The following is a 27,753-nucleotide window of genomic DNA, read 5'->3' on the forward strand; positions in this document are numbered from 1 at the left end:
ATGTAACAACCTAAATAGGAAAAGGATTTATAAAGAATAGATACATGTATATGTATAACTGAATCACTTTGTTATATACCTGAAACTAACACAACATTGTTATCACTTTGTTGTATACCTGAAACTAACACAGCATTGTTAATCAACTATACTCCAATATAAAATAAAAAGTTACAATGAAAACAAGATGGACATTTATTTTTCTTTCAAGTGAAATAGGTCCAGAGGTAAGCAGTCCTGGCAGATCCTTCTATCTTCCTTCTCCACAGTCCTTAGCAATGACTTCCATCTTCAGTCGCCATGCAGTTCAAGATGGTTGCCAGAGCTCGCCATTACATCTGCATTCCAAGTAACAGAAATGAAGAAGTATAAAGCGTGGCAGACAGGATGGTTTTCTCTTAGCTAAATCAGTTTCCTCTAAATAGATTTTCCTGAAGTCCCTTGTGACGCTTTGTTTTTACCTCATGGGCCAGAATATGTAGTCACATGACCATACCCAGTTGCAAGAGATGCTGTGAAGTGTAGTATTTTAAGTCAAGGGTGTTGCCAATGTGAATAAAATCAGAGTTCCATTACCAAGGAAATTGAAGAGAATGGACATTCAATGGAAACAAACTGTCTCTGCCATAATGGCTAAGGAAGTGTGCAATATACTGGATTACAGCTGAGTAGATTTCTTTTCTGTACATTTCAGAGATTTTTGTATGCAAATGTACATTGTGACACTTCCTGTATGAGATGTGTCCCATAATTATTTGATTATAGATTCCTTTCATTTCAGAACATCACATGCAAATTAGTTTTTAAGAAATAACTTTGAGGAAAACTGCATGTGATGATCTCAAGTGTCCCTGGTTATTGATGAGGTGTCAGATGATCTAGATCACGGGTTCCCCTCTCCCTCACCAGATCTCTGGCAGTCAACCCTGATTCTCATTAACTTTTTCCTCCTGCCGACCTTCTGGGCTCTCCTGACAAGCTCGGGATGACTCTGGAGCCCTCTGTGGGCATTGAAGGGGACACTTGACAATCCCTTTTCCTTCTTGGTCATATTTAGTCACCCATTGATGGGTTTTTACTGAAGTAGGATCATGGGGGTGTTGGGCACCAAAGTCAAGTGAGGATGTAATTGGAACCAATCAGAATGAAGTGTCCCATTTTAGGAAATGCTTTTTACACAGAAAAACTTAGTAACAGCACAGTTATAATTTAAAGGGCCAGTTGTGAATTTAAAAGACAGACAAAAGTAAAGAAAATGGCTCCGCCATGTGTACCCTTCATGCAAGGCTCTGTATTTGTTCCATGATACATGATGATGCCAACATACAATTCTAAGTCAAAGTTTTCAAGGGCATCATTGTTCCTTTAATAGAGAGAAAATGATTTCCTACTATGTGTGAAGCCCTCTGTCTTTGTCCTTCAGAAGCTCATAGTCAAGCAGAGAGAAAAATGTTAAACAAAAGCCAGAGGAGTTCCGGAGGTCTTCACAGAGTAGCGGATGGCTGATAGAGAAAAATATCTGCTGGAAGAAAAGCTGAGCTCTAGAATAAGAAGTGCATGTAACTGAGCCTTGGCTACCTCACTTTTTAGACTTTGAGAAAGTTATTTAACTCCTCTGTGCCTCAATTTCCTAATCTGTAAGATAGAATAGAGAAGATTTCCATTCCTGAAAGTAATTTTGGCTATTAAATGAAATAGCACACTTAGTACTTTACCTGTCATGTATGCATTCAACAATGGCTTTACTGCTGTTATTGCTATTATTATGAATATTAATATATTTGCTCTTCTTAATGTTTTCATGGCAATATACCAATGGGGATACACAAAGGATAAAAAGATAGTTCTATCTTGGGGAAAGGGCTGGGGTGAAGAATAATTTTATGTGATAGCAACTTTGGACTGAGTTACAGAAGAAAGAATGTTCTAGGAGATGAAGGTATCTCAATGGTCATCTAGACCAGCCTGTCAATCAAGACATCTGACCTCATTTGTGGTCCATGTTGATTTTCACATGAGCTTCATGCAGCCAGTTCCAACCAGCAGACCTGTTGTTTTAGCCAGAATGGTCTATATATTTGAATTTGAATGATTCTCTCCTATTTTATGACTGTCCAGTCCTTATAGGATTTTTACCTGGCATATTAATGTGTTTATGTATGGGTCCTCTTCTAGGGGAAGATGTTGCTAAAAAGAGGGACAGTGGCCAAACCCTATAGAAGGAGTGAGGTCTGGGCTGTAATGAGACTCGCAGTGAGGTCAGAAGTCAGGAAAGTAGAGAACAGAATAGAATGTGGATACGGTGGTCAGACCAGGCAAGATGTGTGGAGCGAGGGTGTGCTAGCTCACAGGACCATTCAGAGCTGCTCACAACTGTTCTTAACCACGGGATGACCTGGGGAAAGTGACCCCCCACCTCCAGCAGCCTCCAATTTCCTCATTTTTAAAACAGTATGGGTTAATGGAGTCAAGATGATCACATCCAGATTTCTGATTCCAATTACACAGTTCTCTAGAGGCAGAGTAGAGGCACTTCATCAGAAGGGTATTTCTTCATCCATATGCTATCCAGAAGTTTCTGGGGTCTTTTGAAATTTCTTGTAAGAAGTCCCACTATCTAAAGAATAATTCCCAACACCGCAGTTTCTTTTAATAAGCAGTTACATCATCCTTCTAGACACTACCAACTACAGCCTCGAAACAAATGGGTTGTTGGTTAAAATGAAGTCTTTGGACGTCAAGGTCACCCAGAGTAATAAGGTATATTTACATTAGGTTGGAGGCTTCTGTCTCGCAGTCTCCTTCCTTCTGGTCATAGAGCAGAGCAGCAGGGCAAGATGTGCTTCCAGTTTCTACAGGAGATGCTCCATACCTCTCAGCTTCATCCCTGTGTTCACTGAAGTATATTTAGCAACGTTTCATGACATTCCTGTTCATACAACATATAAAAGCAAAGCTAACATAGAGCTTTTGTGATGAACATATTTTGTTTTCAACTTTTAAGGCTTCTTGAGGTTATGAAACTTGGTTTTTCCTTACGTCTTGTGCCTTGTTTCTTCCCACTTATACAATAGGAGTATTAGTTGGTAACATTTTTCCGTGAGGCTTGGAAACCATTGAAAGAGGAGGCATCCAGAATGTACATAAGCTATCAAGTCCCCACTTACCAGTGGCACACGAGACATAAAGTTACACATGGAAGAGCATCCTTCTCAAAGCAGCCTATTCAAAGGTCTTGAAAGCAAATGTCATCTGTGTTTTGTCTTCATGTGTGGAAGCCACCCCTGTGGCTGGGAAGGGTTTCTCTGCATTGGCTAGACTCCTAGCACCACCCTCAGTAGCCATACAACTTTGCCAGTCTGGACTGAAGTCTCAAATCTGTAATTTGAGTGTTATCATGTTTTTTATAGGATTGCTATGTGGATTAAATGAAACAGCAGTTGCCTGTCATATAGTAAAGATCAAAAAACTGTTGATGTCTTCCTTCTCTCCTATTTGCAGAATGGTTTCATTTATTCAAGTCTTTTTCCAAAATGTACTTAGTTTATTTGTTTGGGGCCTGAAAAACCTAATACCAGTGATAAACTGAAGTTTTTAATTAACAAATCATTATCGAACATCTATTAAGTTTATAAAACTGTGCTATGTACCATGGGAAATATAGAGTCAGCCCCTTATTTTAAAGGAGATGAGTTGGAATGAAATTGCAGAAACGCTTTCATAATTGATTGGCTGTGAAAGTCTGAAATGCAATATTAGGAGGGCTGCTCTATGGTTGTTTGGGATTCAGGGATCAATAGGAGAATAATTGGCATGTCTGTGAGCTCCTCAGGGTAGGCCCCCTACACATGCCTATAGTCTATGACACACAGTGGACATCAGTGAACGTGACTTAGGTGATGGATGAAGAGATGGATGAATGAATGAACGGTGCTCGAGTTTTAATTGCTATGACCAGCGTTAGGCTCACAGATCTTGGAGATCAGCTGTATGAACTAGGCAAAGTGAGTACAGTAAGTCCCCTACATACGAATGAGTTCCGATCCGAGAGCACATTCGTAAGTCCAATTTGTTCATAAGTCCAACAAAGTTAACCTAGGTACCCAACTAACACAATTGGCTATATAGTACTGTATTATAATAGTTTTATAATACTTTTCACACACATAATACATAAAAAACAAACACAAAAATTAAAGAAAACGTTTTTAATCTTACAGTACAGTACCCTGAAAAGTACAGTAGTCCAGCACAACAGCTGGCACACAGGGGCTGGCATCGAGTGCACAGGCAAGAAGAGGTACTGGCTGGAGGAGGGAGAGGAGGTGGGAGATGGTAGAGCTGAAGGATCGTCAGCAACAGGAGACGGAGGGCGAGCTGCAGTGTCACTCACGCCTGACGTGGATGGCACGCCCGTTCGCATCTTTGAAGGTTCGCAACTTGAGGGTCCGTATGTAGGGGACTTACTGTAGTTGTCTCTGCTCCAGTATGTCTGAGACCTCAGCTGGAATACTTGAGTGAGGAGTGACTCAGTGGCTAGAAGCTCCTGAAGGCTCTTTCATTCATGTGCCTTGCACTTGGTATTGACTATAGGCTGTCAATGATGGGAACACCTACATGCTGCCTCTTCATGTGGCCTGGGCTTCCTAACAACATGGAGGTTTTAAGGGTGACATCTCAAGAAAGTGATCCAGGTGAGGACAGTACCCCCTTTACTCACCATCATCAGACGTCATTCACTGTCACCTCCACTCTCCATTAGTCAAGGCAGCAGTTGCAGATGCCGCCAAGGTTCAAGGAGAAGGGACAAAGACTCCACCTCTTGTTGAGGAGGGACAAGGTTTTGGAAGAGCAATCAGAACTTGAAATACTGTAGCCATTTTTAGGAAATCCTCCACAAATATAACACATATGAATAAATGAATAAATGAATGAATGAATGCTTCTGAGATCCGACTCACTCAAGTTTGTGCAGAGGCGGGGAGATTGAAACACAGTTTTTTGGGGAGAGTTGGGGCAGGGAAACCTAGGGAATAGAATCTGATTGGTATGTTGAAGACTTAGTAGAATTTTGTAAGTCAGGGGTGAAGGGTCTCTTGGAAACTTACGGTCTAAAGGAATGATTCAGGGCAGCACAGGTCCAAACAAGTTAAGCTGATTTGACAGGAGAGCTGGAATCATGTGTAAAAAAATACGGGAGGGAGAAAATCCTGAAAAACTCTCACTGCTGATGATTGTGGCCTTGGAAGCTGCATGCAAAGCTCACCTTGCCATCAACATGCCTTGGAGATGGTGGAGGGACACATGGGCCATATTTCAGGTCAACCATCAGTGAATCAGAAAAATGCACTTGAAGATGGGAGAAGAGGAACAGGCATAGAGGGTTGGTTCTTATGACTCCGGGGGATGTAAGAGAATCTACAAAACAGACAATTACTCAACTGCTTTCATTTAAAACGACACTTAAACCTTTTCTTTCCTGAAGGAAACTGAAAAGGAAAAGAATGAACTATCCGTTTTCTTTAACATCGGAGACCAACACAGAGATGAAGAGTGCTCTCTGAGGAGAGCAATGTAAGGTCACTGCATTTACACAACTTCGTCCCCCGAGCTTGGAAAGCAGGCTGACATGCGAGGAACTTTTATTTTTCCCTCCGATGCTAATTGAATGTGCAGATAGAGGGGTACCAAAGTGACTATATTAAAATGAAATATGTCCCCTGAGTACCTGTTTCCATCCATCCTCTTGCCAACTGACCTCCACCCCAGCAGGATGATAACTTTTTCCGGCCAATAAAGCCCATTTTCAGTTATTATTTCTTTTTGTCTCTTTTCATATCTCCATGGAAACATTCCAGTAGCTGCTGGCTAGAAAATTAGCCATCTGAACTCTGTTTCTCCCTCTCTCTCGTTTTCTTTCTTTCCATGCCTCTCTCTTCTCATCAGATTAGTGAGAAAATTCAGCATTGAATCTCTTTCAAGCTCTTGGCTCTGCACAGCCTGGTTAACACATGGAAGGGGCTAAGATTAAACCTTAATTTAACTCTGTCTCTCACCCAAACGTCACCAGACTCCTGGCCCAGTTTAACTTTCAATCATTTTCTAAAAAGTCTGGAGGAGTGCGGTTCCTCACTGCCCGTGTCTCCAATGTGACCATCTTCGCCTGGTCAAATGCCTTGTGGTGAAATCCAAGATGGCATTAGGGAGGAGAAGGAGAGTGAGAAGAAATGAATATTTATTGAGTTCCTGGCATATGTCAGGCACTTTAAATGCATTATCTCTTTCAATAGAACAGCCCTAAAGAATAAGTATGTGTTTCTCTAATTCTTTTCAGAGAGAGAAACTGAGGCTTATGGGGGGGTGGGTAATTTTCATGTCTCAGTTCACACTGATCTTAATGATGTCCTTGCACTGATTGTCGACATATCAATTGTCCCTGAGGCTGGATTAGTCACCAGATTGCCTAGTGACCAGCACAAACCCAGTGATCAAAAGTCCTCATGGCAACTCGTTCAATAGCTGTTGTCATCCTTCATTTTCAGACAGGGAATTAAAGCTCAAACGGGTTCAATAACTTTATTGGAATTGTTGAGACTGGAACTCATTTCTGCTGTAGGTCAAAGCTCATGCTTGTGTGAACTAGATTTGTTATTTTGAACATCTCTTCCGTGGTCAATCCACCTACAAATCATACTTTCTCCATTGCATTGTACACCTCTTGGAGTACTTGATATTGCCCATTCAAAATCAAAACAAAGAAAATATGAGGAGTACAATGTCTTCAAAAGGCATCCTGATAGAATGGAAAGGGTTAGTTGTGGGGTTTTGTTTCTGTTTTTGACAAATTGAGACTAGTAATATTAACTCTAATAAGTCAGGCAAGCAGAGATGGGACAGGAGCCCAGACCAGACCTGCCTCTAGAGTGAGAGACCCAATCTTTGGGAAGAAGAACATGGTACCCAAAGAGGCAAAGAACTAAGTAGTAGGCCAAACAAGAAGCTCCTACCCAGCAATGATGAACTTCAGAAAAACCAAAGGAGTGAAACACAGGGATGTAGCAAATAAGCTTCAGAAACCCAGAAGAGAGATAAAAATTCAATATTAGACAAGTCCATCAGTAAGTCCAGGTTATATGCATGAAGATCTGTTTATCACACTGTTGTTCATTCATATTGGAAAAATTTATATAAATACATTTTCATATAAGAATCACTGAATACATACATATACCCCTCCCACAAAGGACTATTATTCAGCCATTAAAAATTGTTAAAAATATTTATGACAAGGAAAAATACTTTTAAACCCCATTACCCTCCTCCCCAACAAATGATAAGACACAAAACTGTTCTCTCTCTGAATAAACTCACTTGTGTAAAAATATGTAAAATGAACCTAGAAGAAATCATGCCAAAATATGCATGATGCATGACCCTAGACATAAAATTTGAGGGTAAATCTTTTCTCTTTTTTATTTTTTCTGTAATAAATATCTATTTTTAAAAATTAGAATATATTACAAGAGGAGAGATGTGGGCCAGGGCCCTGGGACAGGGCAGACTATCTGTTGGGGTCAGTCATGTATTGTTGGTGGATGGGGCACAAAGGAGCTGGCCAGCATGGAAGAGAATCAAGAGGCAGGAAGAAGAGACTCTAGTAGGTATCAATGTCTACTCTGTCCCAGACCTATGACATACGTTATCTCACCCAGTCTACTCATGGCCTTGCTAAATACCTATGATTATCCCCATTTTATAGATGTGAATGTGGAAGTTATCAACATTAAATAATGTGTCCAGAGTCAGTCAGCTCAAATAGTAACAATAGGTAAAATACTACTGAACACTCATGTGCCACAACAAACGCTGAGAACCATCCACACGTGGGTCAGGTTAGTCCTTGCTACAGACCTACGCAGTAGGTACCATAAATTCCTGGATCCTACAGATGGGGAACATGAAATACACTTGACCCCCAGTCCCATTCCAATGCAGGTTGATTCAGAGTTGGGCAGTTGACTCCAGAGTGTGCCTTAAACTACTTCAGGTCACAACCAGAAAGGTCTGCAGTGGTCAAGATGAGGATAAAACACAGAGTTGTCTGTCTTAAGAGAGTACACTCTTTCAAATACATTTCAGCATCTATGACTAAATAAATGCAAAAACTGAAACTGCCAGGCAATCATTGAACAAGACTGTCATGTCATTCCAGCTCCATCACTAATGTATTGTGTGATCCTGTTAGTTCTGTCTGGAATTCTTTTTCATTTCCTGCATAAAGAAGAAGGGGTGTGTTTTGAAAATCTTTGAAGTTCCTTCCAAGTCTAACCTCGTTAGGAAACACATCTCTGCACAGAAGTCTGTGCTGCCCCCCCCTGCTTACCTTCATGGCTTAGTATCCTTTTTACAATGCATGTACTTTAAAAAATATGTTAAAGACTTTTATTTTGAAATAATATTAAAATCACAAGAAATTGCAAAAATAGCACAGAGAGTTCCTGTGTACCTTCCACTGAGCTTCCCCCATCGATTACCAGGAAATTGGCATTGGTACTATTAACTAAACTACAGAGTTTTTTCAGATTTTACCCATTTACACGCATTCACTTGCTTAGCGTCCTTTGGACATCAGGAAGTGGAGACCAACAGCCATTCGTCTTTCTTCCCATCAACGACTTCTTCCCCGCATTTTACCCTCCAGCAACCTTGATCTTCTTATGGGTCCTAAGGATAGCATATTATTTGTGTGGATGTACCCTGGATCCCAAAGTGTCTTTTTCATGTCATTATGACCCACCAGTGTCTCAGATTAAAAGACATGCCTGCTCTGCCGTTTCTCATAACCTCTTTGTGATTGCATGCTCCAAGGCCAGCTCCCTTTGGGAATCTGTCCTCCTTGGGCAGTGGTCCATCCTTACTTCCTGGTTAATTCTGTGTCTAACACCATGCCTGAGGCTGATTGGACTCATAACACATACTTGTGGGAGGGATGAACCAATGCAACCTGAGATCTTAACATCTATGCTCTTTGTATCTTGAAATATGTCTTTAAAGAGCACCTCTTTCACCTTACAAAGCTTTTCACAGAAGGATCATTAATTTGGAAATGAAAAGTACAGTACATATAGGATGCAGTGCAAAAAAAATAAGGAAGGAAATGCATACACCAACTATCACCACACTGAAGGCTCTACAGTACCATTTTACCATTTAAGAGAGAGGCAAAACTGCTGAGCATATAATTGAATTTTAATGGTGAAAATAATATTCATTCTCACTATGCGTTAGAGATACTATTTTAAAATTATTTCTAATATAAACACTTTCTCTTCAGCTCTCATTTTCCCCCTTTCTCTCCTGCTCTCAGGCACAAATTACTGTTAAGTTGGGCTAAATAATGAATGAAACAGTCACTGTCATTAATGACAAAGTGTAATATTGAGTTGATGAGACTTCTTGTTTGCAAAGCTTTTCTCTCTCTCTTTTTTCCCAAACATTCCTCTGCAAGGATCACTGGCAAAATAATTCATATTCAAGTGAGTATCTAACTGAAAGATTATGGACCCATGGAAATGTAGACTAGCTGGTCTGATATCCTAAGGAAAAATAAATCAACAAAACAACCTTCCCTTGGGATAATCACACTTACTGGTGTATAACAGTCTTGTATTCAGAAGAAGAGCTCCCATTTTAGAGCTTATGCAAGTCTCACAAAAATAAGCTCTCAACTTATGAGTGTCCATCACTGCATTGGGGAAGGGTTTACTTGGGCAGAAGTTAATTTTGTGCTATTCAGTTGCTGAAGTACAGCATGCCCTGACATCAATTTCCTGTCAGACACGTTTTCTGAGATGTGAAGTTCATATATATGCACGTTGTCTTGGAGAGGACCATCCTTTTTCCCAGATCAAGATAATCTTGAATCAGTAGGTAGGGTGGAATGGGGCCAGAGTCTGAAAAACTAAATGAGGGTTGGAATGCTCCAGAAGCTCTAGGCTTGATTCTCATCTGTAATGTTTTCTAGCTTGATTTCACTACCTGGCAAGGTAGGTATCCTTACTTCCCCCAATCTTGGACTTTTATGGATAATAAAATTAAGACTCATAATGGTTATACAGTCTCTAAATAGCCCCTGGAACAGTGAACTCAGAAGATATGTATAGAGGGAATGAATGAATATTCGTTCTGGAGGTGGGGTGACTTCTATCACGGGTTTGTAAGACTAAAGACCATGTGAAGAACTTTGAGTATGTGCCATAACAATGACAATCAAAATTCTAATTAACTAGATAATGTCTACTGAATTTATTCTAAATCATGCACTGAGTGAAGCCCTTTAGATATAACTACTCCATTAAATACATCACAGCTACTCAATAAAGAAGATACAACGCATCTTCCCAATATTGGGATGAGGAAATGGAGGCTCAGAGACATTAAATATCTCACCCAGGTTCAGAGTGGTATCTAGAAACTGGCAGAGCTGGGACTGGCACTCAGGCCAGTGTGACTCACATCCGTTGTTTTGGAGAACACACATCAGTGTCCCTTTTGATGAGTCACGGCATAATCAAGTATTTCGAAGAAACATTTCTCTGACCTAATAAACGTGTATTTACTCCCATTACATAATAGGGTTTGTGGTCGTTGTTGAAATAGTAAATGCATCTCAACATCTTTCTCTTTTTGCCTTTGCTGCTGCAGAGCTGTGGGCTAAATTCATCGCTCAATCACAATCATTTTATTAGCCCTCAAAATAAATGTGTTCTCCTATTCTTCTAAATAGATTTTAAATTTCTGGTTCTGTTTTCACTGCCTTAAAGCACATTTTATTGTAAGCCCTTCTGAATCATTCTTGAGGAGATCTGGAAAATTAGGAAGAACTTTCAAATCAATTAACCTTATCTTGCTGTAAGGTAAGATCATTTTGCAGATCATGAGACAAAGGAAGTTAAGGGACTTGACCAAAATAAATGAGCTGGAAAATTCTGGAATAAAGACACTTTTCGATTTTCCCTATTCTATGTACAATGATTATTCCATCTTATCATGTCACATTTTGGATATGGGGAATATATATTATTTTAAAAAATTAAATTTTTGGAAAGATGATCTCAATTAAAAGCAGAAACTTACTGAGTATGCTGTGTGCTTTGCCCTTCACTTGAAGTTTTATTTAGACTATTTTAATGTTGTCCCTTCAACATCAATTAATTTGTCCTAGTTTTCTATTTCTGTGTGTGATAGTCTATGTGTCAACTTGACTAAGCTCTAGTACCCAGTTATTTAATCAAACACTCATCTAGGTGTTGTTGTGAAGGTGTTTATAGACTTGGTTAACATCTAGAATCAGTGGACTTGAAGTTAAAGAGAGTACTCTCAATAATGTGGGTGGGCCTGATCTAAGCAGTTGAAAGATCTTAAAAGTTAAAACTAAGGTTTCCTGGGGGAGAAGAAATTCAACCTCAAGGCAGCATTAACTCCTGTCTGAGTTTCCGTTCTGGCCTGCTCTATGGATTTTGGACTTGCCAGCCCAAAAGAATCACATGAGACAGTTCCTTTAAATAAATAAATAAATAAATAGATAGATAGATAGGTATATCAAGATAGCTATAGATATGTATCTATATCTATATATCTTATTTTAAATAAATTAATTAATAATTGGTTCTGTTTCTGAGGAGAGCCCTGATTCATAAACTGTGTAACAAGTTGTCACACACTAAGGGGTTTAACAATACACATTTATTACCTTACTGTTTCTGTGGTCCAGAAGTCCAGCACATTTTGGCTAGGTCCTCCACTCAGGGTATCACAGGCTGAGATCACGGTGTCACCTGGGTGCATCCTCCTCTGGAGGTTCAACTAGGGGAAACGTCTGTCCCCAGGTTCCCTCAGGTTGTTGGCAGAATTCAGATCCTGTGGTTGCAGGACTGAGGTCCCCATTGTCTTGCCATGTGCTGGTCAGCTCTCAGCTCCTAGAGGTCACTCCCTGGTCCTCACTACAGGGCCTCCTTCATAGGCCCCTCCCCACTTTGAACCTCTTCCTTCAGGAAGGCTTCAGACTCTTGGAAAGGCTCACCTGATGAGGTCAGGCCCACTCAGGATAATCTCCCATTTGTTTAACTCAAAGTCAAGTGATCAGGGATTTCATTACACTCGCATAATCTCTCCTGTCATATAATCACCATGGAGTGACAGCTCGCTATCACAAACCTTGTTCAAACTGAAGTGAAAGGAATTATGCAGGGTGTACGCTGTCAACAATCTTAAAAAAACTCAAAATCCATAGTGCTGACCTATCTAACACCAAGGCCTCTTATTCCTTGTATATCCATACCTTCAAGGCGGAGGCCATCAGCATTACCTGGGAACCTGCTGGAGATGCAAATCTTCAGGCTCTACCTCAGACCTACTGAATCAGAAATTCTTGGGGGTGGGGCCCAACAGCCTGTATTTTAAGAAGCCCTCCTGCACACTAATTGTGAGAATGACACCTGTAAAGAACTTAACTTTCTCCCTATCTCAGGTAGCTCTGCACATGGTCCTGTCTTTAAATTGTCATCTCCGTTAGCTTCACCATTTCTGAAGCTTAACTTCAGTCTTTCAACACACTCTGACTATAGCCTCCAAGCTTCCAGATCACTCCAGTCTCCCCAATCCAGAAATTCTGCAGCATCACTGAGACCCCTAGTCCATCGATCCTACTGCTTTTTTTTTTTTATTATCTGGCATCCCTGGTAGTTATTAAAGCCATTTCACAAATTTCTGATTATTCTCCTTTCCAGAACATGGTAGAACTGCTCCTTGACCACCTTTTGAAGTTAGATGAAGCTTTGTGATTTGCTTTCACAAATGAAATCTGAGAAGAAGTGACATATGAATTTTAATTGCCAGTGAGATTCCCTGACCCTCTTTTCTTCCCATTGCAACAATTGTGGAAGCCAATGTTGAGCTGGAGCCTTCATCAACACAGGTCCCTGAGTGACCACAATGAACAAAGGCTGGATCCATCCTGCTTGAGAAATAAATGTTTGCTGTGATAGGCCATTGAGATTTGGGGCTTGTTTTTTATTCCAGGGTAACCTAGACTTTTCTGATGGGTATAGCCTCCCACCATGTACAAATTTTTTTCCCTCCTATGACCATAGCCATCCCTTGCAAACAGCCTTCATTCCCTTGCCCATTCTCTGCTCATCAGACTACCCAAGTAACCCCACTTCCCCCCTGAAACCTGTTGGATTAGTCAGCATTCTCCAGAGAAACAGAACCAATAGGATGTGTATACAGAGAGAATCATTTTAGGGAATTGACTCATGTGATTTTGGAAGCTGTCAAGTTCAAAAATCTTCAGGGTAGACCAGAAGGCTGAAGACCTAGGGAAGAGTGGCATTTTGAGTCCAAAGACAGTCTTCTGGCAAAACTCCATCTTCTTCCAGGGAAGTCACTCTTTTTTCTCTAAAGGTCTTCAGCTGATTGCATGAGGTCCACCCACATTACGGAGGGAAATCTGCTTTACTCAAAGTCTTCTGATTTAAATGTTAATCTTATCTAAAAATACTTTCACAGAAACATCAAGGATAATGTTTGATCCAATATCTGGGTACTGTGGTATAGCCAAGTTGACACATAAAATTATTCATCACACCTAGCTATACTGACTGTCTTCTCTCTCTGCATGTGTTGCCAAGGAGCTGATTGTGGCTGAAGAATGTTGCAAAATGGGCTGAATGGATGCATTTCAGTAAGTGACCACACATCTGAAATAGACGTTCAATCCAACTAGACAGTGCTACGTTTTCCAGGTAGATCTACCTTTCCAGCTCTGGAGATGCTGGTTTCACAGCCATCCTTCCTCTATTATCACCCCCCCGCACCACCATATTCTACTGGTGACCTCACCTTACATCTCAAAGAAGAAGGATGCAATTAGACATAAATTCTCCATCTTTATTTCTCCAGGGAGACTGGCTGCCTGTGTCTGTATTCACAATCTCTGGCTTCCCCCCATGTGATGGAATGAGCACCCATCTCATCTCTAAGACAACTCCTTTGCTTATGATCCCTGTTCCATGCCCCCTTGCTTTCTCAAGGACTGTGTTACTCCAGGTTTTTTCGTTCTGTTCAGAATCATCAATTTCTCCCTCTCTACTACGTCATTCTCATAAGTCTCCAAATCTGCCAACAGATAGCCATCCAAAATAAAATCTCCCATGCCTCCAAATGCCACGGCCTTTTTGTATAAGTGTTCACAGCAATGCCTCCCCCTAAGAGTTTTCTCTAGTGTGACGGCCATTGCATCCCTCTTCCTTCATTCACTCCTTACCGCCTCATCAGGGCCCTCAGAGACCTTCCCAATACTTTCTATTGTTATAGTAGTTTCCTCTACATAGGACTTATTTTTATTAAGTATTCTTGTATCTGTTTACTTACTCATGTGCGTGTTTATTACCTGTCTTAGCCCATTAGAATATAAGCGAATTGAAAGCAGGTCCTCAGGCTATGTATGCGGCCCCTGTCTGCCTACCACCATCTGAATACTGCGTGGCTGAATGCCCCCCGCCCCCCTTTCTAGGCAAAATGCAACCAGCTTGAAACCTTATCTAGTAAAGAAACTGGGCTATATATAAAGGAGCATACAGGTCTGCAGAAATGCAGTGCTGGGTAAAAACAGCACTTAACAATTTACAGAAAGAGGCAGGGCACTTAACTTTTGAGTCTAACACACCTGCGTTCTCAGATTTGCCTGGGGATACTGGGGAGAGTATTTGCTTAATATTCTTCCCCATGTAAGGGGATTGCTTCCAAGTAATAGAGCAGCCTCCACCAAAGGCCAGCCCCAGGCTCCAGGTCTCTGGGAGAGAAAACTGCCTGTGGCTTTGAAAAGAGATAACTGTTTTTTGCTTTGTCTCTGTATTGCTGTTGTGGTTGGTTTTTTGTTGCTGGTGTTTTTTGTTTGTTTGTTTGTTTGTTTTTGTTTTCAGCTTTCCCTACGCATCAAGATTACCAAAAAAAAAAAAAAAAAAAAAAAAAATCCTGCATCCCAGTTCCGCGCATGGAACCCTAAAGCTAAAATATTCCACACATTTATGTTGTTTCCTTGGTATAATTTTTCCACTGTAGGTCTTCAGGGTCTAAGGGTATGCACAGTTTTAAAGGTTTTGAAAAGGAATGCCAAATTGCCCTCCAGAGAAACAGAAACACTTTATCCTCTCCCAAGCCGGGGATGAAAGGGTTAGCCCGCCATGGCCTTGTCTGCACTGCACATTATTCTTTCCTGACTTTGCAATTTGAACACCAGGGTGCTCTTTCCTCTGCAGGGGAGGGGCAGAGTTGCCTGGTGCCGGCTCCCGCCTTTCCACAGGTGCTAAAACCCTTCTTAACACCCTGATCACCTCACCCACGTGCATTTGGTAGAAGGCAACCCAAATCCCGTCTTACCCTGCCTCACCAGGGCTTTGAGTACTTTGTAAAACCAACTCAGGCTCTCCTCGGGCAACAGACGAGGTCAGGAAGCAGGCTTCGCACCCCAGGGTCCGTGATCCACCACCCTCTACGCTTCTAATACTGTCTCCTCTCAGCCGCCCTCACAACAATGGACACATTTTCAGCTTTCTCGGGTCGGGCAACTTATCAAAGAGAACTCAGAGGTCTCACGCAGAGCTGCAAGTGAATCTTAGCAGCCTACTGCAAAGTACATCATGCAAGGACTTGTGTTCCATTTTCATGGATTACGGCCTCCACCAGACCCTGGGAAATGAAGTTACCATCCAATACGTGCAGGGCTCTGCTGAGCTGCGGAAACCTTCTAAGGCAAACAGATTTTCTCCTTTTATTTCTTTCCCAGTGTCCTTATTATTCTGAGGAAGATGGCGGAATGCACAATGCACTGCAGTCAGAATTTACAGGGCTAAGTAAATCTGCAACGTTGCCATTAGCTGTAGGATGAAGGAGGTGATGGAACCACATGCATCTCATTGATGTTGCCTTGTTCCCTTCAGGTGGTTAATGTCTGCACTGGTTCCGGGAGCACGTTATGCATAATAGTTGTAACCACATCCACCGATGGAACACACTGCATGCCGGACTCTTGACTGAGGCTTCTATAAGCATTGTTTGGTATAATCCTCACTGCAGTGTTAAACATGAGCATCTACATTTTGCAGATGAAGAAACTGAGATTCAAAGTCGAGTCCAAGGATCACCATCCTGAGCACAGGTACAAGTTTGTGAGAAATGCAGAGTCTCAGGCACCCTCCCCTCTAGGAGTACAGAAACAGAACCTGACTTTTAACAGGATCCCTGGGTGATTCATGAGCCCATCATAGTTTGTAAGACAATGTTCCAGGTCACACAGCTAGTCAGGAGAGCACCTGAGATTTGAATCCTGGTCTCAAGAATTCTTTCTAGTATGCAGAGTTTCTTTTATATTAGAAAAATGAGAAGGAAATTCTCTAGCTTCTAGCAGGGAGCTATTATTGTATGACTCTACCACCATTATCTTGCTGGTCTGTGTGTGCGTGTGTGTTTGTGTGTGAATTGTTTATTCTATCAGTGTAGGAATATAGCTACCAATGTAGCAATATCTCTGCTGTAATGGGGTACAGATATAAAGGTGTTTTCATACATAGAGAATGCCTGCTAGTTGCATGTTCATCGGTGACACTAAAGGATTATTTACCTATCATTAAGATGTGAATGCTTTATCTGGTACTATTTTGCCTGTAGCAGACATCGTATTAAACATGCAGACTATTATGCTGTCCGTCCACTGAGTTGCGTTCCAATCCTATGTAATATAATATAAATGATGAAAAATAAATCCAAGGCAATTTGTCAAGAAAACCCCCCATCCTCACTCCCCTGTCCTCACTCGATTTTGGTGGAAGGCACTAAATCCAGGAAGCTGTGTACCACTTTGATCTTCTTCAATGTTTGGGCCCAGCTCATGTGGATGCTGTAGCACTAAGTCAGAGGGAGTACTTGGAAAATCTTTACTGTGTATAAAACTAGTTTCTCCGTAATGGCACACTTGCCCAGATGCCCTGGGAGGTGTCCTGCACACTCTGAGTCATCTTGCATTTCCCAGTGTAATTGATTCCCCAACTCCCAAACAGTTCCCTGCTCCTTACTTCCCTCATGGCCGCCCTCCAGTTGTGCAAGGTTTCATAGAGCTATGTCCACGATGAATTCTGCCTTGTCTTTTTGTCTGCCTGTTTTATTTATTTCGACATTTAATGCATTAGCGTTCGCTTACAGAAACACCAGAAAACCATCTCTCTTCTTTAATAATGAAGGCATTCAGCAAAGCAATGTGGGTGCCTTTGTCTCCATAGACTCTAATAACTAAAAAAGAAGGAGGAAATAGATTCGCTTTTATCGAACACTTACTAGGTGCCTTAGTACTATGCCCACATCACACACACAGACACACGGATAGACACACATGACACACACACACGGAATGCACACACATACTCATATACGCACACATCTGCAAACACACATAGGAAACACATCACACACACAAGCACACACACATAACGTTACTGAGCCCACAAACAGGACTCTGATAATGGTATGAAACTTAGTCGGCGGTTAAGAAAACCGATGCCTACATTTCACAAATAAAACACAAGTTAAAATCCTCTGGTATAATTTTTTGTTTGCATTTATATCAACAGCTCTGAGGACACTTTTCTTCCTCTCCCCATGTCTAGAGGGAATGTTCTTTATTGAAAGCAATCCATGTGTGCATTTATTTATTTATTTATGTAGGCCAATCTCACTCCTTTGGCTGTTGATTCTTTTCCTCTCACACCAAGATGTAACTAGACCATGGATTTCTGAGCATTTTTGTTCATTAGGAATACAAACGGTCTCTTCCAATCTTTTGAGATGTGCTTGCCCGAACGGAAAAAAACGGGGTGGGGGGATTACATCCAGAGCATATAATTTTGAGTTTGACTTATTGTCTTCTTGCCAGTACAATTTCTTATTGATTACAAAATTATCGAGTGTTGTTGGGCTACTAGAGAATTTTGAGCTTGTAGCGATGACAAGAAGCGCTTGAACAGAGAAACTACCAGCAAGCGGGTGGAGCCAAGTGTTTACATGATGAACTCTTGGGATGCGAAGCCACAGGGGTTTTATCAGGAGAAAAGTCAATGGGAGATTAGTAACAGGAGGACAGGCTGTGGCTGTATGCATGGCTTCCCCCTGGAAGCAGGGAAGTATCACTTGTGGACCAGAATGTCTAAGAATCCTAGCTGCTGAGACATTGGGGACAGTCATGTGCTAGGAAACCTTGAACAACAGGGGCTCCTGGAGGAAAAAAAAAATAGTCTTGATCTGCAGCATTTGCTGATTTCTGCAGTGTAAACATTTCCACCATGGTCAGTTTCAAGCTGTCAGTGGGGTGTCACTGAACACAGATTTGGTAAGTGTTGCTCTCAAGTGTTGCCATTTGAGGGGTGTGTTGCCTCCAGCCCACCACTGGTTTGGGACTTCTTTCTTGCTCTTTCCTGGGAGCATCGTGTGTTAGTCGGAGAGTCCTCCAGGAAGCGGGCAGCAAAATGGAATCTAAACTGTGAGAGACGAATCAGGGGAAATGCCCGTGAGTGATGAAGTGGAGAAGGAGCCAGAGCCGGAGTGGGAGGGGAGAGCTTTCCGGCCGAGATGCAGGTCAGACTGCTGCAAAAGGAGAGAGGGAGGAAGGAGGGTGGGCTGAGAAAACTCCTCAGAATGCAGTACAGCGCTGAGAAAGTCTTGCCCGGGCTGATGCGGAGCCTCGAGCAAAGATTTCCCATTAGTGGTGATCTGTTAGAAGCTGAAATGCCCCAGTTCTAAAGTCCTCAGTGGAACTTCTGGTCTTTGGCTGAAAGAGACTGAGAGAGAGAGATTGCTTTGACGTGAGCACCACACAGGATCCTGGACCCAGAAGGTGTGGCAACTGGAGTATGGCAGCTAATTACAAGCCTTGCGGAAGGTTCTATCTTGAAAGGAGATTTGAGAAACTCCTTGCATGGCGACCACACATCTGAAAGCAGAGGAACGTAAGGAGAGGCAGCCTGGTGAAGGAGGCCCACAGAGCTTCTGTATCAGAATCCCTGGGTTATGTATTTTAAAATACAGATTCCTGGGACTTTGGGGCTGTGGAATCAGAATCTTTGGTGCATTCGACATTTTTAACCATCTTCGCAAGACTTTTTTTTTTTTTTTTTTTTTTTTCAGATCAAAGAAGAGTAAAACAACTCCTGGTTTGGGAGTCAGATCTTGCCATATCAACATGGGGAAAAAAAGAAGTTACTTTAATTTCTTAACTGCAATTTTTTCATCTATCAACTAGATGTAATAATAAAGTGATGAACTGGATTTTCGTTTTTATTCTTATCTTTTTCTTTCTGATGATACCTGGATGATAGATATAGTTGTCTGTCAGTCAGTCACTGTCTGTGATGACAAAACCAGGTCATAATCTTCCATATCTTTCTGAACGCATTCAGTCCTGCCAGATTGTAAAAGTCATTGAGATACAGATCCCTTACCCATGTGTTTCTTCTGGAGGCTATGGGCCTGAGAAGCCCAGAGTTGCACCAGGAATAAAACAGATATAAAATTTTAGAAGGGTTGTCTAGTAAGTCAACACAGAGATGGTGGAAAGGGTAGGTTCTTTGGAGCTGGATAGAGCCAATGACTTAAACCTTCTGAGGCTTAGCTTGTCCATTTGTTAAATGATTATACCCCCTACTAATTGTGCGGTTCCTTGTGAGGAGTGAGAAGGAATAGTGATATATGAAGACAGGTGCATCTTTGGATGCACTAATCCCATTGCTTAGATGCAATGCTGAGGAAATAGTGCAGAATGCTGACACCTTAACACCAAGATGTTCATTACAGGATTATTTATCATTAAAAAAAAAAAAAACTTGGGAAAATTCAATTGGCAAGTAAAGAAAAAACAATTTATTCATGGTTTCTTAGTACCAGTTGCACATCGGTCTCAAAAGAACTAAAAAATACTGAGAATTGTATTCCATCCAAGAGACTCTGAATAAACTGGTTGGGCTGGGGGGTTGTACCCAGGCACTTGAGTTTTGCCCATGTCCCTCCCCCTCATCTCGGTATGCAGCAGCCCAAATATGATAGAATGGTTTAAAACCATAAATATAATGTTACTGAGCCACTAATATAACACATACAAGGCTTGTATTAAGCCCGTATAACAAGAAACACCAACAATGTCCAAATATATGTATAAATAAGAGATCAGAAAGAAATACAAGATGATCTATTGTTTCTGAGTGGTAAGGGTGTTTTTGTTTTTCTTCTCACTTTTCTGAACTTTGAAAACTTGCTTTCATAAGCTTGTATGACCCTAATAATAATTCTAAGGAGAAAGTGTGCATAGAACTTCTGACAAGCTGATTATCCCACTCCAAACTAAAAATATCAAGTCAGGGACCCCTTTTGTCTGTTCTTCTGCCATCCTGGTCACTCCTAGTTCTCCCACATTCTACAGCTCCTCCAGAATGGCGACCATGCCTTTCACATCATTATATATCCACCCCCTAGTACAAAGCTTGGCATATAAGTGGCACTTAATAATTATTTGTCAAATGAACAAATAAATGTCTACCTGACATTTACATAGTATTTAAATTGACTTGGCATACCATGACTCCATAAATGAGAGAGAGAGAGCAAACACTCCAGATCGTATTTTCCGGGGATATGTGTTCATAGCTGCGGGATCGTGATACAGTGAGGCTGCTTATTCATTCTATTGGTTTGAGCATGATTTTTAATGTGTCTATAAAGAGAGGTTTTCAAGTTTAATTGCAGCATCACCTTCTTCACGCTCACCCTTATCTCTGACAGCACTTTACTCCTGGTAGCTCAGCCTGGATTTTACGACCCTTCCACACATAAGAAACCATCCAAACAACGTTTTCACGTCATCTTCAATGGATTCAGAAAATGCAACAGTTTGCACCCTCCTCTCTGCACAGTTTATGGCTCCTGCTTTCATTCTACAAGGCTGCAGTGTATCAGTTGATAAATATCTGTCCTACGAGGCTGAGTGTGACAAACTGTTTCCTTCCAAGATCCACTTGTCCCTCATAACTTATGAAGCCAAAGAAAAAGCATTCAAAGGTGTCTTGGGTTATTTTTTCTCCTTAATTCTACCAAATCTCTCAGCATTGAGATTTCTGCCTATCACCCCACCTCAACTCCTATGTGATTAAATTCAAATTAGAACACACACACACCTCTTACTGTAGAGTGATTGTTGAATACGGCCATATATCCATATATCGTGATTGATATTTGTTTGAAGGAAGGCAAGTGAATTAAAACTGAATATAGAATTAATGCAAAAGGAAAGGCATCCTTAAAGAAGACAGGAAACCTGGTTTCTAAAGCTAACAGTGCCACTTAAAATGGGGTGTGTGGCATTAGCAAATCCCAGAGCATCTCCAAACTTCAGTTTTCTTAATTCCAGAGTAAGCATAGAGACACTTACAGATGTTTTCACCTTTGGTTTTTAAGTTATTCTTAAAACCATGAAGACCACCTGGTGATCCACTTTATCCCCTCATTTATTTAGCCAAAGTTTATTGGGTGCATCTCAGGCAGGGAACATAGTAGACACCAGGATAGGGTCACCCCCAGATAGTGTCAGGCCCCAGCTTTGGACCCTGTGCTTTATTAGAGGGTCCTCCTGAGCCCTCCTCCAGCCTCAACCATTCCCTCAAGGTGAGGATTTCCTGGAGTCAATGGGATCAGCCCATCCAGAGCCCATCTACCTAATTCCCAGAATTCCTTGCCTAAAGCCCCAAGCCTGCTTCTTGTCTGTGCAGGTCTCTTCCATGGCTGCATGTTACTGGGAGGATGGTGCCTCCAGTGGGCAAGGATCAGCTGTCTCCTATGGGTTGTGTGGTCTACAGACATGCCATCTAGTGATCAATATTAAAGACTTGATTTGGGTAAAATAAAGTAGTTGGAAGGATTGTGCCATCACTAAATTTTCCTTTATACGCATATGTACACACATGCACAGGCACACACACACAAAGACATGCACACTTAATGCGCACAGACACGTGCACACATGCATGCGTGCATATACACATATTCACACATACACACAGAGGCATGCACACATAATACACACACGTATACCTGAACACATACTTACACACTTCTCCTCTTAAGGCATTCGTTCCTGAAGAGAGAAAAGCATGTTCACTAGGACCAAATGACCTGTAAAGAATAAACTTAAAATGAGACATAATCCCATGACTCAGATACATCCACTGTTGGTATGTAATGTTGATTATGCTGCCTTCTCAGTTTTACCATTTACAAAGTCTTTTAACATACATGCTACATTGGCTACAACACCCCTGTTAGACAGGAGTGTTTAGATTCATCCTTCAGGTGAGCTGACTGAGGCCAAGGGAGAGCGCCTATGTTGCCTGAGGTCAGTCAGCCGGCTGGTGGCAGAGCTGGCGCATCTTCTGAATCCAGTTCATGGGGCTCATGATTTTATCCACCAGGCTCATTTTCAGGATTTACGTAATTGTCCCATTATATAGATAGACATGGGTAGACGTACAGGTATAGGTAGGAATATGGTTCGGATATAGATACAAGTGGTTTCTCAAAGCACCAAGAAATTAGAGGAAAATATCTAAAAACATCATATGATATTTCTTCAAATCCAGATTTATCCAGAACATGTTGTGTTACAGTCGTATCCAGGCGGATGTAAATCCAGGGGAATCCATACATACTGGTATAGACAGGGGAAAACAGCTTCCTACACCCGTCCTTTCCTCCTGGGAGTGGGCTTCCTAGAGACAGGGAGGGGTCTTTAATTCACACTCAAGAGCATTAGGACAGCATGGGGTAGGAAAGTGTTGTTCAGACAGAGACCTTGTCATCATTATGGCATGCAGAGCTCTTGAGGCTGGATGGGCCTCCCAGGCCTGCCTCCGCTCCGGACATCTCCTCTGGTGGACTTTATCTCCGTCCTTTGCTGACATTCATAGTTTAGAATTCTGTTTCTCATGCTTTTCTAAAGGGGCTATGATCGAAACTCATAGAAGAATATCTTGTTCTTTGTAGGGAAAGGAGGAAAGAGTTTAACACAACTTGCAAACAAGAAGAATGTAGCGTGTAAAAAGGCAGGAGCTGCAAAGCAGGAGAAGGCAAGGTTGTGTGTTGCCTGCTGTGTTGTTATTGAGACGGACAAGAACACAATGTTTCAGTTGTGTTGGGGGAATGAGGAAAGCATTTCCAAGTATGAACACGAAGGGGATCATTTCTACCAGGGCTTTGCCTTCCCAGCTCTGGCAGCCTCCTTACAAGTAACCGGCCTGTTAACCTGCTATGTTATTAACATGCTCCATTAGCCCTCATCCACAATCTAGCATTCATCCCACGGATTACTTCCCCGAGAGAGAGAATAGCACCTTTCCACGTGCCTTCAGTATTTCAACGGAATAAAATGAAGTCACTAAGTACTAGCTGCATTTACAATTCTGAACACTCAATAGCCACCTGCCTGGAAGGTGGCTCAAAGGGGGAAAGACAATTGAATAAAATATTGATCAATGTGTATTTATATCTCTACTTATATAACACGTTAGTAGATCAGAAATCAACTGGAGTTTTTCAAAAAGCACTCAAATTAAAGTTTTATTTTGCATATACTGTTAAAGACAGGAGGAAAAAAACCAGCTCTCTGCAACCCTCCTCTCCTCATGGGGGTGGGCTCCCTGTGGATGGGGACGGGTCTTTAATTCACATTCTGGAGTTCAAGAACAAGGCAGGCACTCCTTTTAAAAGTATGTAGCCATATGGAAAAAGGAAACAGTATCCTATTTCAAGAAGCCGCGTTGCTCCTCTGTCCCCTGAGGCTTGATTTTGGAAAACATGTATCCACACACAGGTGGATCAGACCGCTGAGGTCTGAAGCTCTCTCTCTTGACCAAATTTACAGTCCACACTAGCATGCTTTTACTCCTCCATAGGCTTGGTTAGCATGATTTTGCTATTCCAGCAGAGTCTTCTCCAGGAAAATGGCTTGATTCTTTGATTGTTCCCTGCAGTGGCTTCTTGGAAGAACCACCAACTCTTCTTCAAGGTAAAACAGCAGCAGATAATTTACCCTCTAATATCATTTTAATCTCTTGCTTCAAAAATCCTTACTTTGCTTTTTCCATCTATTCTGGACAGTTGTATCAGATCCTTACCAAATACCATCCAAGCCTCTGCACTGGAAGACCCGCTTAACCAGGATTTGTAACCCTAAATCAATTCCAACCTTGCCTTTCCACCTTGCCAGCACTGTCTAAGCTCTTTCCAGGTTCTCCATTACTTCAGTAAGCAGTAGACTTTTAGAATTTTCTTGTAAAGGTTGTGTAACAGGTTGTGGAGCCAACATGCAACAGGATAAATGTCCCCAACTGTAGGACTGATGTGAGCATTGCATGTGACGGTGGATACACAGACTTTTCCATCCTCAAGCACAGAAAAATCTTGTCATAGTCTAAAAAGGGTAATGGGGGGTGGAGGGGTAGTCCTCTATTTGTAGCTTTGTTGCAAAATCAAAATGAATGTGACTTCATTCCCAAGAAATATTTCAGTTTAGGAAATTTGCTTCATCGAGCCCTAGGTCCTTGAACCATTGTCTGTAATAAAGTCTTAATTTTAGAATTTGATTTTACAAATTACATGTGCTATAGAGCTTTATGCTTTACAGGTTAACATGAATTTTTTGAAAAATAAAAAAGTCATGAAGTAAACCACAGGAGAATTAAACTCTTTAGTGGCAACCATCATTTATAAATAGAAAAATTGTAGAATCATAGCTTTAAAAAGTAATCATTTATTTACTCATGTTCATTCAAATAATACTTTTAAGCATCTACTGTGTGTTAAGTACTTTTCTCAGCGCCTCGGAACATGGTTTTAAACTAGACATAAATCCTGTTCTCAAATAGTGGGCAAGAAATGTGAACAAAAAAGTACACAAGCAGGCATGGACAAAGCAACAGGTGAGAAGTTTCCTGAGAGTCGCAGAGTTTATAAAACAAGAAAATTCAAAGCTGAAGGAGGTCATTTCTAGTTTCTTTTGGGAGGAAGAAGGTGAGGAGACATGAGGGAGGCATTAGATTCAGAAGTCTTCCTGGAGAAGACTTGAAGTCTGGGTCAGATTTAACCATGCAGGCATGGATTTAGGAGGAAGTCCCAGCGGGGCTGAGACCCTAAACGTGCAAAGACAAAGAAGAGAGAAGCAAGACCTGGCTAGATCCATGTGGCCAGAGCAGGGGTGTCAACAGAGTATCAGTGGAGAAGGATACAGCTGAAGAGATGGTAGGTGGTGCCCTTGAAGAGCTATGACAGTCTAACAGATTTGTACCACCAAATAGAAGATCAATGTATACAAAGACTTGAAAGTCAAGTCAATGGGATATAGTCACTCAACCTTCTAGGCATTCATTTCGATAATATGTTTTCAGTGCCTCCCGTGTGCCAGTCCTGTTCTAAGGGTCGGGGTTGAAGTGGTGAAAGAAGTAAACATAATCCTTACTCCTAAGGAGCTACCAGTCTATTTGCGGGGAACCACCATTAAACAAATAAGTGTACAAATAATTGGTTAGGTTTTTTAAAGGGAATGGACAGAGGGAAAGGGAATAGCAGAGGTTCAAGGGGGACAGAGGATCTTGAGAACTGTTGCCCGATGGAATATTCCGATATTCTGCAAAGATAGACATGTGTTGTCCGTACCTTGTGATACAATAACCAATAGCCATATGTGGCCATTGAGAACTTAAAATGTGACCAGTGAGACGGAGCATCTGTATTTTTAATCTTATTTCATTTTAACTAATTTGAATTTAAGTAGCCACAGGTGGCTAGTGACTATTATATTTTGCTTCTAATTACACATGTATAGAATAAATTTCAAGCCCGTTGACAGCAGAAATCTTTTCTGTCTGGCAATGTTTCTTTAGCCAGGCCCCCACTATATACTAGCCATGCAGAATTGAATGCCTCAAGAAAACGTCCTTGGGCTTCCCTGGTGGCGCAGCGGTTGAGAATCCGCCTGCCGATGCAGGGGACACGGGTTCGTGCCCCGGTCCGGGAGGATCCCGCGTGCCGCGGAGCGGCTGGGCCCGTGAGCCACGGCCGCTGAGCCTGCGCGTCCGGAGCCTGTGCTCCGCAACGGGAGAAGCCACAACAGTGAGAGGCCCGCGTACCGCAAAAAAAAAGAAGAAGAAAGAAAACGTCCTTGTGAGGTTGTGTGACAAGTCTATGAGAAGGTCGAAAGGCAAACCACCGTCCTGTTTGGGAAATCGAGAGACTGCCAGTGAGGAGACAGTGAACAAGAAATGTTTGTCAAATGAATGAGCAGAGGGGAAGAGTCACTGGAGACAAGCCTTGCTGGATCCATAGGGTTTCAATGGGTGGAGCCTGCTGGTTGGGCTTTCAGTTGGGGGGCATTGGGTGACCGAGGATGCCGAGGTGTGAGAGCGGTGAGGGTGTGTGGAGAGCTGCCCACAGGCTTACATGCTGCAGCTGCTTGCCCTTCCTGGAACCTTGCAGCAGAAAATACCTTCAGCAGACACCCACCCTACCTTCCCAGGATCTGCACATTTAGCCTGGACAATCCAGGAAATGGACAAGAGGATGAGTCTTGATTTTTGAGTGTCAAATCAAGGCTGTGTGGTCATTCCCCTGCCATCCCCAGTGTAAATTGTCCTAGTTCCAGAAGGAGAGCAGGGCCACTCTCGTAAACAAATCCCCGTGTACTGGAGTCCCACCAAGAGTCAAGTGCTTCTCAATTTTGTCACAGTCAGCCTCCCAATAACACCAAGAGGCAGGGGGTGAATATCCTCTTTATACAGATTAGGAAAGTCTCAAACAGTTTATGAGACTTGCCTGAGGGTTCCCAACTGCTGAATTGGAACCTGAAACTCACCACACGCAACAGCGTCTGACCCCAGACACTCCTGCACACCCCTAAGACATGCTCACATCTGTTTTGATGCTTGTTTATGTCCCAGGTGTATGCCGGCTGCGGGAACGTGAGTCATCGCTGCATCTACTGAGCTATCTGAAGGATCACCATGTATAGATGAGGAAACTGAGGCTTTAGGAGGGGCCCGGCCCAGAGCTAAGTGACAGAGCTGAGATTCCAGTTTGGATTTGCATGACCCCAGAGCTTACAGTATCTTGGACGTTTTGCTCCTACCTCATACAGCTGCCGATATGGACGTACATCTTGTTTTAAGCCCCTTTATTCACAGAAGCTGAGATTGCCCGGGATCAGTGCTCACATATTCTGCAGCTGGAGAAACACGAATGGGAAAGCCAGCTCTAAGACAAACTGAGTATATGGCAATCATAGTGTTAATAAGGATGATAACAATAATAATATAATACAATAACATAGACTATAGATCACATATGTCATTATATAGATTACATTAACTATATAATTACTCAATACTATATTCTAATACATCATTATCACGTATCATGTACAATGTAGGTATTCATATTTAAAATACATAATGTATATGATATAGTATAGTTATATTATATTAATATATTTATAATTTACCATAACATAAAATATATATGTATATTATAGTCATTTGAGATATTATGGTATAAGATGATATAGTTCTGTTTCTTATATAAAAGTATTACATATTATTATATTAACAGATAAGA

The sequence above is a fragment of the Physeter macrocephalus genome, chromosome 11, assembly GCF_002837175.3.
Source record: "Physeter macrocephalus isolate SW-GA chromosome 11, ASM283717v5, whole genome shotgun sequence".
Taxonomy (NCBI): domain Eukaryota; kingdom Metazoa; phylum Chordata; class Mammalia; order Artiodactyla; family Physeteridae; genus Physeter; species Physeter macrocephalus.